A 12,364-nucleotide genomic window follows, 5' to 3' on the forward strand; every position below is an offset into this window, starting at 1 on the left:
CATCTGAGACATGACCAGTCACACTGCTTCACTTTCACAATTTCAGCTTCCTCAGAAGAAAATTGAAATTGCTGAGACTTTTTCATAAGCGTTCTGCCATGTCCTTTCTCTGTTTTCTTGCCTGTTCATATGTCAGACATGCCACGTATATGTAATAAGGTCAGAATTCTGCCTCCAGTGTACATCAAAGGTGACCTTTGATTGTGCTTTTGGTTTATGCTCCAACATGTAGATTCTGCTGGACTTTCCCTCAATAAATCTCTAGATTTTAAAAGATACAATTCAAATACATTTTCTCTGGGTCAGAATTGGAGAGGATTATTTATTCAGGAATATACCAGGAGCCTTCTCCAAAGGTTCCTAAGGGGAAGAACATTTGCAAAATCTTACCCTATGTGAGGGAAGAAGAAAAATCTCCTGCATGCACTTCCCAAGTCTCCACTTGTATCCTGTTTGCTTTAGATTTCTAGGAGAAAAATCTAGTGGGCCTAGTGTCATTGTAGGAGGCACTTTGTATTAGGCTAGACACTAATAAGAAGGGAAAAATTGTGTTATTAGAATTGTAAATAGAGATTGACTTTAGTCTGAAAGTAGCTGCACCTGCAGAAATTCTGAGATGCAACATTCAACTACAAGAACCCAAGGAAGAAACAAAGCACTCCAAAAACTCCTGCAAAGTTTTTGGATTCATTGTGGGTTCACTGATTCAGTGCATCTGGAGCTTCAGAGAAGAGGCTCCCTCCTGTGTCACAGAATCCTTGCTTTGGGTCTCCCTGCAGAGTTCAGTAGATTTAGTAAGGCTAATCGATTGTTTCAAGAGATGGTGTCAGAAGCATATGGTGTCACTGAAGGAGCATTCTAAACTAGAACACAGCCACTTCATGCTGGACTGGAGATGCTGGGGGGAAATGCTTTGTGAGTCCTGACAGGAACCTTCTTGCAAGGCAAGAGCCAAGCTGGAGGGGACGCTCAGGAGCCACACAGCACAGGTTCCAGCCCCAGATCAGGTGCACAGGAGGCTTGGGAGGACGTTTCCTCTCAGAGTTTGTGTCTTCCTTTATCAGAAAAACAAACAAACAAAAACAAACAAAACTGTTCAACAAGTTGCTGACTTGCCTTTACGTAAGCCATTATATCGTAACCATTCCGACAACTTAAGGCGATGAGAACTTTTCTATTTTATTTTTTATTTTAAGTTCCAGGGTAAGTCTGCAGGATATGCAGGCTTGTTACATAGGTATTCGTTTGCCATGGCAGTTTGCTGCACCCATCAACCAATAACTTAGGTATTAAGCCCGGCATGCATTAGCTATTTTCCTAAGGCTCTCCCTCCCCCAACCTCACAAAGATATTTATAACTAGAAATCCACTTTAAAAAATAGTTCTCATTCAATACCGAAGACACGGAATGAGAACTATTTTTTAAAGTGGGTTTCTAGGATTATAGATATCTTAATAGTGAGAACATGAAAGATGGGAATGATTTTACTAATTCAATGTGTACAGAATTGTTGGAGACACCATATTTCTATGAATAAGGAACTAAATTTCAGTGTTAAGTAATGTTGCCTACATTGTGTGAGTGACAGTACAGAGGTGGATCTGACAGTGCAGCAGGTGCACAGACCAAGTGAGTAAGAAATTAATATGTAAAGATAGGGATCTATGGATATGAGCTGAAAGTATGTAAATACTTCAAAAAATTCTAATAAATGCAGTAGGAAAGAAAACCCAAACTTATTCAGAACACAAATTACTTGGTAATTATTTGGGGAACATAAATTCCTAAAGAATTCCAAAATGTTGTTTCATCTTCTCATTCCCCTTGTCTGTGATATGAGAAAATCAACTCTAATCACACATGACAGGGCAAATCTGTAAACCAAGAGTGTTTCTGTTGAAGAGCCTGGGATCTCAGGACACCAAGTACTGGAGACACTGTCTTAGGAGCACTGAGCAGATCTCAGAGGGACCTGCTGGACACTCATGTGGGACACCCAGCAGTCAGTTTCTTGGAGTCACCAGTGAACTGTGCTGGTGCCTGAGGCCAGCAGGAGTCCAAAGTCCCTGCTCAGGGTCATGGACAGTGATGGTCCCAGAAATGATAGAGCTGGTCTCCATGCTAATCAAACATGTGTTCACAGTGAAAAGCATGTCCTGTGGAGGCTTGCTTTTCATCAAAAGGACCTCTGTTCACCAAGAGTTTGGAAATGGAGCAGCACATGCATTTCCTCCAGCAGGACTATGACTTGGACCATCAGCATCTCACTCCTGTATGGCTGATGTGTCATTTATCTTCCCTTTCTTGTCCTGGATCAGGTCTTGAGTTATGAATTGCTCTGTCCCATGAATGTGCAAATAACCTGAGATCCACTGAGATAAATATGGATATGCCTGTGTCCTGAGAACATTACCCAACAAGCACATCCCTCCTCTAGAGAAGCAGCTGAGAACACAGCTCCTCACCATGGACTGGACCTGGAGTATCCTGTTTTTGGAGGCAGCAACTACAGGTAAATGACTACCCATTCCCAGGGATGAGGAGGGGACTCTTTTCAGTCAAAAATAATTTCAGCTACTCCTGTGTCTTCTCCACAGGTGCCCACTCCCAGGTGCAGCTGGTGCACTCTGGGGCTGAGGTGAGGAAGTCTGGGGCCTCAGTGAATATCTCCTGCAATTTTTCTGGTTCACCATCACCTGCTACACTGTGTGCAACAGTCCCCTGGACGAGGGCTTGAGTGGATGGGATGGATCAACCCTAGCAATGATAACACAGGCTATGCCCAGATGTTTCAGGGCAGACTCACCTTGACCAGGGACACCTCCACAACTACAGCCTATGTGGAGCTGAGCAGCCTGAGATCTAAGGACACAGCTATGTATTACTGTGCATGTCACACAGTGTGAAAGCCCACATCCTGAGAATGTCAGAAAGCCTGAGGAAGGAGGCAGCTGTGCTGGGCATGAGGAGATGACAGAGATTATTTGATTGCAGACTTTCTTAGAAAGTGAGGTTAAGTCGTTGAAGAAAAGGAACAATAGAAATGCATATGCACTCTAATTATTGGAGAAATTTTCCATATAATATTTATTCTGTAAGCAAAATTCAAGGAGTGGAAAACAATCAAATTTATAAAACTGATACAGGAATTTCTCTGAAGATATTAGGGTAAGCATGAGTTTTTGAATGGGTGTTGTAAATATTTTGGAAAACAGTTGCTAGATCACATTTTAACTTGATATTTACCTCCATTATATAGAATATCAAGATGTTTTAAAGTTTTCCATAGAGTACAGTTATGATTTTGGGTTCATACCAGCAATGCATGTGAGATCTCATTCTTCCACATCCTCATTGCCATTTGGTACTGAGTATTGTCTATTTTAAACATTCTAATAGATCAGTAGTGGTATATTATTGTTTAAATGCACATGTCTCTAAAATTCCGTATTTAATTATTTTCATATAGTTGCGATGAAGTGTCTCTTTTGATATTTGGCCCATTTTTAGTTCATTGTTTTCTTTTGATCATTTGTGAGTTTCCTTATATATCCATTAAAAAAGTCCATTACCAACTTAACACAAAGTCATTTAACAAATATGTTATTTGCAAGTGTATTCTCCAAGTCTGTGGGTGTCTTTTCCCTGATTTATCAGTGTCTGTGGCAGAAAAATACTCATACACATATACGTATGAGTATATATATGTGTGTGTATATATATTCATATACACATTTATGTGTGTGTGCACACATGTGTGTAAACTTGGATAAGATAATTTTATATTTTTAGAGACTATACACTTTTTGCCTTGTATCTAAAAACTAGTTATGAAACCAACCCTAACATACAACTCTTCTCTTGTCTCTCATCTCAGGCCACAGTTACAGCATAAGTGTTTAAATTTCACCTACTTTATGGGAGGATTATTAATTTAAGATGATTGGAATTCTTTTGAATGAAAAATACCTTTTTCTCAAAAATTTTTATTTTATTTTATTTATTTTTTGAGACGGAATTTCTGTCTTGTTGCCCAGGCTGGAGTGCAATGGCACGATATTGACTCACTGCAACCTCCGCCTCCTTGATTCAAGCGATTCTTCTGCCTCAGCCTCCCAATTACCCGGGATTACAGGTATGTGTCACCACACCCAGCTAATTTTGTATTTTTAGTAGAGATGGGGTTTCTCCAAGTTGGTCAGTCTGGTGTCGAACTCCTGACCTCAGGTGATCCACCTGCCTCGGCATCCCAAAGTGCTGGGATTACAGGCATGAGCCACCATTAATTCTCTGTTAATATCAGTATTGGTTCATTAATGTTTATTTTTTACTATGTAGAAAATCTGATGCTACATTATTCACTTTATTGCTCAAATCACCAGAACATTTTTAGGTGCTGTGAGCTCATTTAGTTTGGATTCTGCATCCTTACACACACCCCATTCTTTTGTTTCTGAACAGGCTTCTATTTCCTGGTATAACAAGAAATTCCAAGTTCATTTTAAAAATTATCTTTCCTGTACGTAGAATCAGTTCTCCAAAGATTTCTGGTTCCTGGTATTAAAGAATTATATTAAAATACAGAATTGTGATACTCGGTGTGTGTGTGTTGTTAATGCAGTGTTAGTGTTTCTAGGCTCTCTGAGCTAACAGGCCTAGGAAAGTGCATGTGTGTATTAACCCAAGTTTACAGGCGCATCTAAACTGTATGTGTACCTCATTTTCTGTACCTTTATTACATCAAACTTTAGAAAACACTGGTATCTACAATTTATTATGATGCCACATGCATGTTTCTAGCCTTCCTTACTTGCCTGCGCATAACCACCAACTGCAAAGTGAGGAACCCCCTCCTACCATATGCCATTCATTTAATTCATTGTTCACTTTCAGAATATCTGCTTAGTGGTATTAGAATTGTTAACTTGTACCCCTGTTGGAAGTATGTTTATTGACTAGAGAACAGTGTTTAAGTGCAGTTTCTTCATACTTTAGGTTGACAGAACACCCTCACTTCCAAAGTTATCTAGGTGAGAAATTTTATGTGCCACCTTTTTCAGTGAGCTTACTTCCAATCTGCTGTGTACATTTTATTGACATTCTGTAAAAGACAAAACTGTAAATCACATAAATATATGAGGACTTTCTAGACCTAGAGGGAGGGTATGCATTAGGAGAAACAGGCACTGTTTACAAACTGAAATTTGTTATAATCTGCAGTAGTGAACACATGACACAATTCATTAAGTCTCACAATTTTGTGATGCAAAGTGTGAATCTAAACGTATACAACTTACAAAATGATTTAGCACATTATGAGCCCCAGGATAAAATGCAGATTGTATGAAAGTAAAATATTGAATAACTTTATGCAGTGTGGGGAAGGAATTGCATGAGATGCAGGCAACAAAGAATGAAGTAACTTTCCCCATTTGCATATAAGAGGTTTCCATTCACAAGAGAGCTTTCATTTTTCTTTATTTATTTATGTATTTTATTTAATTAATTATTTATTTATTTTTGAGACGTAGTCTCGCTCTGTTGCCAGGCTGGAGTGCAGTGGCACAGTCTTGGCTCACTGCAACCTCCAACTCCCTGGTTCGAGTGATTCTCCTACCTCAGCCTCCAGAGTAGCTGAGTTTACACGCACGCGCCACCATGCGCAGCTAATTTTTGTATTATTAGTACAGAAGTGGTTTCATCATGTTGGCCAGGTTGGTCTTGATCTCCTGACCTCATGGTCTGCTTGACTCAGCTTTCCAAAGTGCTGGGGTTACAGGAGTGAGCCACCGCGCCTGGCCAAGACCTTTCTTTAATCAGGTTCATGTGTAACCAAGTTTCCCTCCTGACAAGGAAGTAACACAGAGGATTTGAATCTTCCCTTAACTGAGGAAGATTTCCCTCAAACTTCAGCTCAGTCCAGGCACACATCTGTCTCTATGTGGGACTTTCCCTCAGAAAATCAAATGCATCCTCATGTGGACTCTTCCCTCAGATGAGCACACCTGTTTGTATGTGAACTCTTCCTTCAGATAAGCACACGTGTCCCTGCACTTATTTTTTCCTCAAACAAGCACATGTATCTGAAACTGAACAGCTTTGTGCCAAAATGAGCTCAGGATAGAGATAATTATGGGCTCTAGTTCTCACAATTAGTACATCTGTCTTTTGAAAATTCTAACTGAATACTGTGCTTTATTGTAGAGGACAGTGGTTTACAGCTGTAATTGCACAGCCTACAGGCAGATGTCCATTTCCTCTGGGCAAAGTTTATTTTTATTTGTTTACTGTACTTATTTGTTGATAAACATTGATACTACAAAGATACACTAACAGGGTCCACATAAGAGAAAAAGAAAGAGTAATGGGGAGATCAACCCTGAACATCCAGTCCCAGGAATCCTTTGACCCTGCCCTCCCTGGAATCCAGAGATACAGATGGATGAGCCCTGCTGAGCAGAACACAAATATCCCCAGGGAGAAAGGCATGGACATGAGGCCCCTCCCCTGCTAATAAAAGGAAACTCTTCCCCTGTTCTCCTGGAGGTCCTGGTGAGGAGTCATCCCACACCTGTGCCCTTCCTCAGTGTCCACACCATGGGGTGTGTGCTGATCTGGGCTTCTCTTGTCATCACCCTCAATATTCAGGTTCTCCGTGGATCAGGCTCAGCTGTGGCTGCTCCATGTGGGGCTGTTCTCAGTCTGTTGCCTCTGTGTGTGCAGAAGTCCTCCTTGGAGTTAACTAGTGGAGTCAGACAGAGACATACTACAGACCAAGAATTCTCAGACTGTTCTGCAAAGCGTCTGGAGTCACTGAAAACAGAACAAGTTTGGTCCAGCAGGATTCACGACAAGGGTTGGTGTGGGCGATAACAAAAGTAATTCATGTGGAAGTTCTCAATGGGACTCTCCTTGAGTTCAAAGAAGATTAACAGACCTCAGAGACACTGTTCAGATGATTCTCTTCTGAGATAATTAACCTGAGCACCCAGGACATGTCCGTGTATTACTGTGAGGGGCACAGTGAGGGGACATCTGTCTGAGCTCAGACACAAAACTCCCTGCAGGGAGACAGGAGGGGACTGCCTGGTAGATGCTGCTGAGAATCACCGGGGGGTGTTCCGGAAACCAGTGGGTGCCCCGAACCACCAGGGAGTGCTCAGAAACACCAGGGGGCGCTCAGGACACCGGGGGCTCAGAACCAATAGGGGGCGCTCAGGACCACCAGGGTTCAGAAGACACCAGGGTGCACTCGGGACCCCAGGGGGCACTCAGAACCACCAGAGGCAATCAGGACACCAGGGCAATTCGGAACCACCAGGGGGCGCTCAGGATCCCAGCGGGTGCTCAGAACCCCCAGGGGGTACTCAGGACACCAGAGGTGCTCAGAACCACTAGGGGGATCCCAGGACCACCAGGGCTCTCAAGGTAGCAGGGTGCACTCAGAACACTAGGGGGCGTTCAGAACCACCAGGCGGCAAACAGGACACCAGGGGGAGTTTGGAACCACCAGTGGGTGCCCAGAACCACCAGGGAGTGCTCAGAACCACCAGGGGGTGCTCAGGACATGAGAGGCCCTCAGGACCACCACCAGGGGGCGCTCAGAACCATCAGGGGGCGCTCAGGACAACAGGGGCCTCTCAGGAGGGCAGGGTGAGCTCAGTAAACCAGGGTTTGCTCAGAACCACCAGGGGGCACTGAGGACACCACTGCTCCCTGAGGAGGCAGTTCCACATCAGATCCCTGGTTCCGGGCAGGGAGGGTGGTACCTTTTGGATCTTGCCACTAACCCTTTGGGAATTTTCCTGCTTCCTTTGTGGTTTCAAGAATCATTGGCAGATTCTTCTCAGGTGTAAAGCTCTGCTTTCTTATATTATGTACTGTTTTGGCTTTGGATGCTACCAGAATTACATTGTACTCTGAGAGGACTCATTCTTGGTTTGTGCAATACTGAAAGCTCCAATGTTAGAGGTGGCTTTGAAAGCTATGTTAGGAGTGGCTGAGGGCAGTTTCCAGGAAAATGTCGTTACTATAGAAGGCTCCTAACTTCTTTGCACATTTGCAAAAACAATTGTAGTTTATGACTTAAAAACTGCATGCTTTCTTGGCCCTTTTTCTTAAATAGTTCCATTCTAAGTCCAGTAATCTAATTAAACACAGCTTGGAAGCTGTGTTTCCAAGACCACCATTCAAGTTAATTCTGTTTAATGAAACACTTTGTAAAGAAAATGTACATCTGTCTTTTTTAGAGTTGGCTTTAAATTTTACATTACTTTACTTTTTTTTTTTCTTTTTGTTTTTGAGATGGAGTCTTGCTCTGTCGCCAGGCTGGAGTGGAGCAGTCCCCTAAAGTCTTAACTCAATCCAGCACTGACTCAAAAGTCCAAGACCAGAGTCTCATCAGAGACAAGGTAAGTCCCTTCCACCTATGAGCCCATAAAATCAAAAGCAAGTTAGTTACCTCCTAGACACAATTTAAGTATAGATATTGAGAAAAACACCCATTCCAAATGCGAGACAATGGCTGAAATAAGGGACTACAGGCCCCATGCAAGATCAAAATCCAATAGGGCAGTCATTAAACCTTGAAGTGCCAAAATAATCTCATTTGACTTCATGTCTCACTTCCAGGTCAGGCTGATGGAAGAGGTGGACTCTCATGGTTTCTGACAGTTCTGCCACCATGACTTTGCAAGGTACAGCCCCAATCTCAGCTGCTTTCATGGACTGGTGTTGAGTGTCTTCAGCTTTTCCAGACTCAGAGTGGAAGCTATCAGTTGATCTCCCATTCTGGGTTCGGGAGGACAGGGCCCTCTTCTCTCAGCTCCACTAGGCAGAGGCCCAGTGAGGACTCTCTGTATGGTGGCTTCAACCCCACATTTCTTTTCAGCACTACCCTAACAGGGATTTTCTGTGAGGGCTACACCACCCCCCACCCAGCAAACTTCTGCCTGGACATGAAGATATTTCCATGCATTTTCTGAAATCTAGGTGGAGGTTCCCAAATCTCTATTCTTAATTTCTGTGCAACCATAGGCTCAACATGCAGGGAAGCTGCCAAGGTTTGGGATTTGCACCATCTGAAGCAGTGGCCTAAGCTGTGCTTTGGCCCCTTTTAGCTACACCTGGAGCTGAAGTAGCTGGGACTAAAGGCACCATTTCCCAAAACTGCACAGAGCAGGAAAGCCCTGGACCAGGCACATAAAACCATTATTTTCCTTTTGGGGCTCTTGGCCTGTGATTGGAGGTACTGCTGTGAAGACCTCTGACATGTCCTGAAGACATTTTTCCCCATTTTCTTGGTGACTGGCATTTGGCTTCTTGTTACTTATGCAAATTTCTGCAGCATGCTTGAGTTTTTACCCAGAAAATTGGTTTTTCTTTTCTATTGCATCACCAGCTGAAAATATTCCATACTTTTATGCTCTTCTTTGTCATGAACGCTTTGCTGGTTAGAAATTTCTTCTGTCAGATAGTCTACATCACCTCTCTCAAGTTCAAAGTTCCACACATCTCTAGGGCAGAGGCAAAATGCTGCCAGTCTTCGTGCTAAAGCATAGCATGAGTCACCTTTGCTCCAGTTCCCAAAAACTTCCTAATCTCTGTCTGAGACCCCCTCATCCTGGATTTTATTGTCCATATTACTATCAGCAATTTGTCCAAGGGCATTCTACAAGTCTCTAGGAAATTACAAAATTTTCAGTATCTTCCTGTCTTCTTCAGGGCCTTGCCAACTGTTCCAACCTCTATCTCTTACCTAGTTCCAATGTTGCTTCTATATTTTGGGGTATCTTTATAGCAGTGCCTTACTCTCTGTGGTACCAAAAGAGTGTATTTTTTTCTTCTCATACTGCTATGAAGAAATATCCAAGACTGGGTAACTTACAAAGAAAAGAGGTTTAACTGACACACAGTTCTACATGGGAGGCATAGAAACAGAGATTCAAAATAAACTTATAAGTAAATAAAGAAAACTCCTCAATTAAAAATGTACTGTTCACATAGATTTTTTGAAGTCCCAATTCTATGATGCTTACAAAAGACTCACATCATCTGAAAATCTACACATGGACTAAAAGTGAATGGGTGGGAAAAAGATATGCTACAAAAACAGAAACCAACAGTGAGCACTTATATCAGACAAAACAAATTTCAAGTCAGACGCCATAAAGAGAGACCAAAATGGACATTATATAACAAAAAATGATCAATGGAGCAAGAATAGATAACAATCGTAAATATATGTGTGTGTGTGTATATATACATACACACACATGAGAACTCAAATGTATAAGGCAAATATGTTACATAGTAAGGGACAGATTCTAACTTTATACAATTATAGTTGGATAATTTAATACATTACTCAGCATTGGATAGATTATCTAGCCAATAATTAACAGATAAACATTGGATTTAAACTGCACTATATTCCACATGGACCTGACATTTACAGAACATTGAGCCAAACAACTTCAGAGCACATATTCTTTTCTTCAGCACATGCAATATTCTTCAGGATTGACCATATATTAATACAGTACATGTGTCAAAATTTTTATATAAAATGACACCAACTGTTTATCAGATTAAAGATGAAATCAAACTAATCATCAGTAACTGGAGGAAAATCTTTTTTTTATTATTTTGAGATGGACTCTTGCTCTGTTGCCCACGCTGGAGTGCAGTGGCACAAACTTGGCTCACTGCAACTTCTGCCTTCCAAGTTCAAATGGTTTTCCTGACTCAGCCTCCCAATTAGCTGAAATTACAGGTGCTTGCCACCATGCCCAGCTGATATTTGTCTCTTAGTAGCGACAGGGTTTTACCATATTGGCCAGGCTGGTCTTGAACTCCTGACCTAAAGTCATCCACCAGTCTTTGGCCTCCAAAAGTGCTGGGATTACAGGTGTGAGCCACTGCCCAGCCTAGAGAAAATTTCAAAACTATATAAACACAAAAATTAAACAAAATATGCTTACGTGGCCAATGGGTGAAAGAAGACATTAAGAAGAAAATATAAAAATGTATGAAACAAATAAAATAGAAACACAACATACCAAATCTTATGGCACTTATCCAAACCAGTATTATGAGGCAAATACATAGCAATAAATGCCCACATCAAAGAAGCAGAAATATTTTAAATAACCATCATAATAATGCATCTCAGAGAACTGTAAGAACAAGAAAAGGCTAAACTCAAAATTATTTTAAAAAACAACAAAGAACAGATTAGACATAAACAGAATTAAGACTAAAAATACAAGAAAATATTAAAATAGCAAAAAAGATAAGCAAAGTTGAAAGTCATTAGTAGCTGGACTAACAAAAAAAAGAATATATATATATATGGAGAGAGAGAGAGAGCTATGACCCAAATAAAAAAATAGAAGCAGAAGATGCCTCAACTGATATCCCAGAACAAAATAAATTATGAAGTACTATAATAAATAAGTCTATGTGATAAATTTGAAAACCTAGGGGAATTGGATAAATTCATGGCCACATACTACCTAACAAGATTAAAAAAGAAGGAATAGAAAGCCTGAACATACCAATAAAAAGAAATCAGATGGACTTAGGTAAAAGACCTACATCCTGTTGAACATGAATTTAAAAATCTAAAAATACTAGCACACCAAACAGTATTTCAAATAATAATAATCATAATGCACCATGACCAAGTGGGATTCAACCCAGCGATTCAATTACACTTCAACATACACAGTCAAAAAACATGATATATCACATCTATAGAATGAAGGATAAAAACCATATTTCTATATTAATAGATGCAGAAGATGAAAATTCAACATCTCTTCATGGAAAACAACTCTCAATTATGCACAGAAATAAAGAACAACACAATAAAGGCCACATGACAAGTCCATAGCTAACATCATACTTAACAGAAAATAATTCTTTTCTTTTGAAAACTGGAAAAGACAAGGATGCAAACTCTCAGCACTTATTCAACACAGTACTGAAAGTACTCAAGAAACAAGGACATCCTCCCACGGAAATGCAAGAAAACAATACAGACGTGGACACCCATAGACAGAACTCATTAGACCTGGTGAAGAATAGATAAAAATCTCTTTCAGAGCCTCCAGTGTTCCCAGCTAAACACAAATTTTGGTGATAGGCTTAAAATAAGGAGGGGAAGGGAGACATGACTTAAGACAGGAGAAACCCTAAGACAGCAGAAAGTAAATCTACACAGAACAATCACAGGGCAGATGCCAGAGTGGACTGAAACAGGAGCTGCATTCTATTGGGTACCTAGTGGAGACCCTTTGACGTTTCTTGTGAGGTAATTCTAGAGATGATTAATTTCTTCAGTATTTCTTTGCCTGGGAA

The 12,364-nt window shown here is 41.0% G+C and overlaps 1 pseudogene; it reads left to right on the forward strand.

Annotated features, from left to right (window-relative positions):
- Positions 1-2,467: 2,467 nt before the first annotated feature.
- Positions 2,468-2,907, forward strand: LOC105532935 (annotated as a pseudogene).
- The last annotated feature ends 9,457 nt before the right edge of the window (positions 2,908-12,364 follow it).

The sequence above is a fragment of the Mandrillus leucophaeus genome, unplaced genomic scaffold (assembly GCF_000951045.1).
Source record: "Mandrillus leucophaeus isolate KB7577 unplaced genomic scaffold, Mleu.le_1.0 Scaffold997, whole genome shotgun sequence".
Taxonomy (NCBI): Eukaryota; Metazoa; Chordata; class Mammalia; order Primates; family Cercopithecidae; genus Mandrillus; species Mandrillus leucophaeus.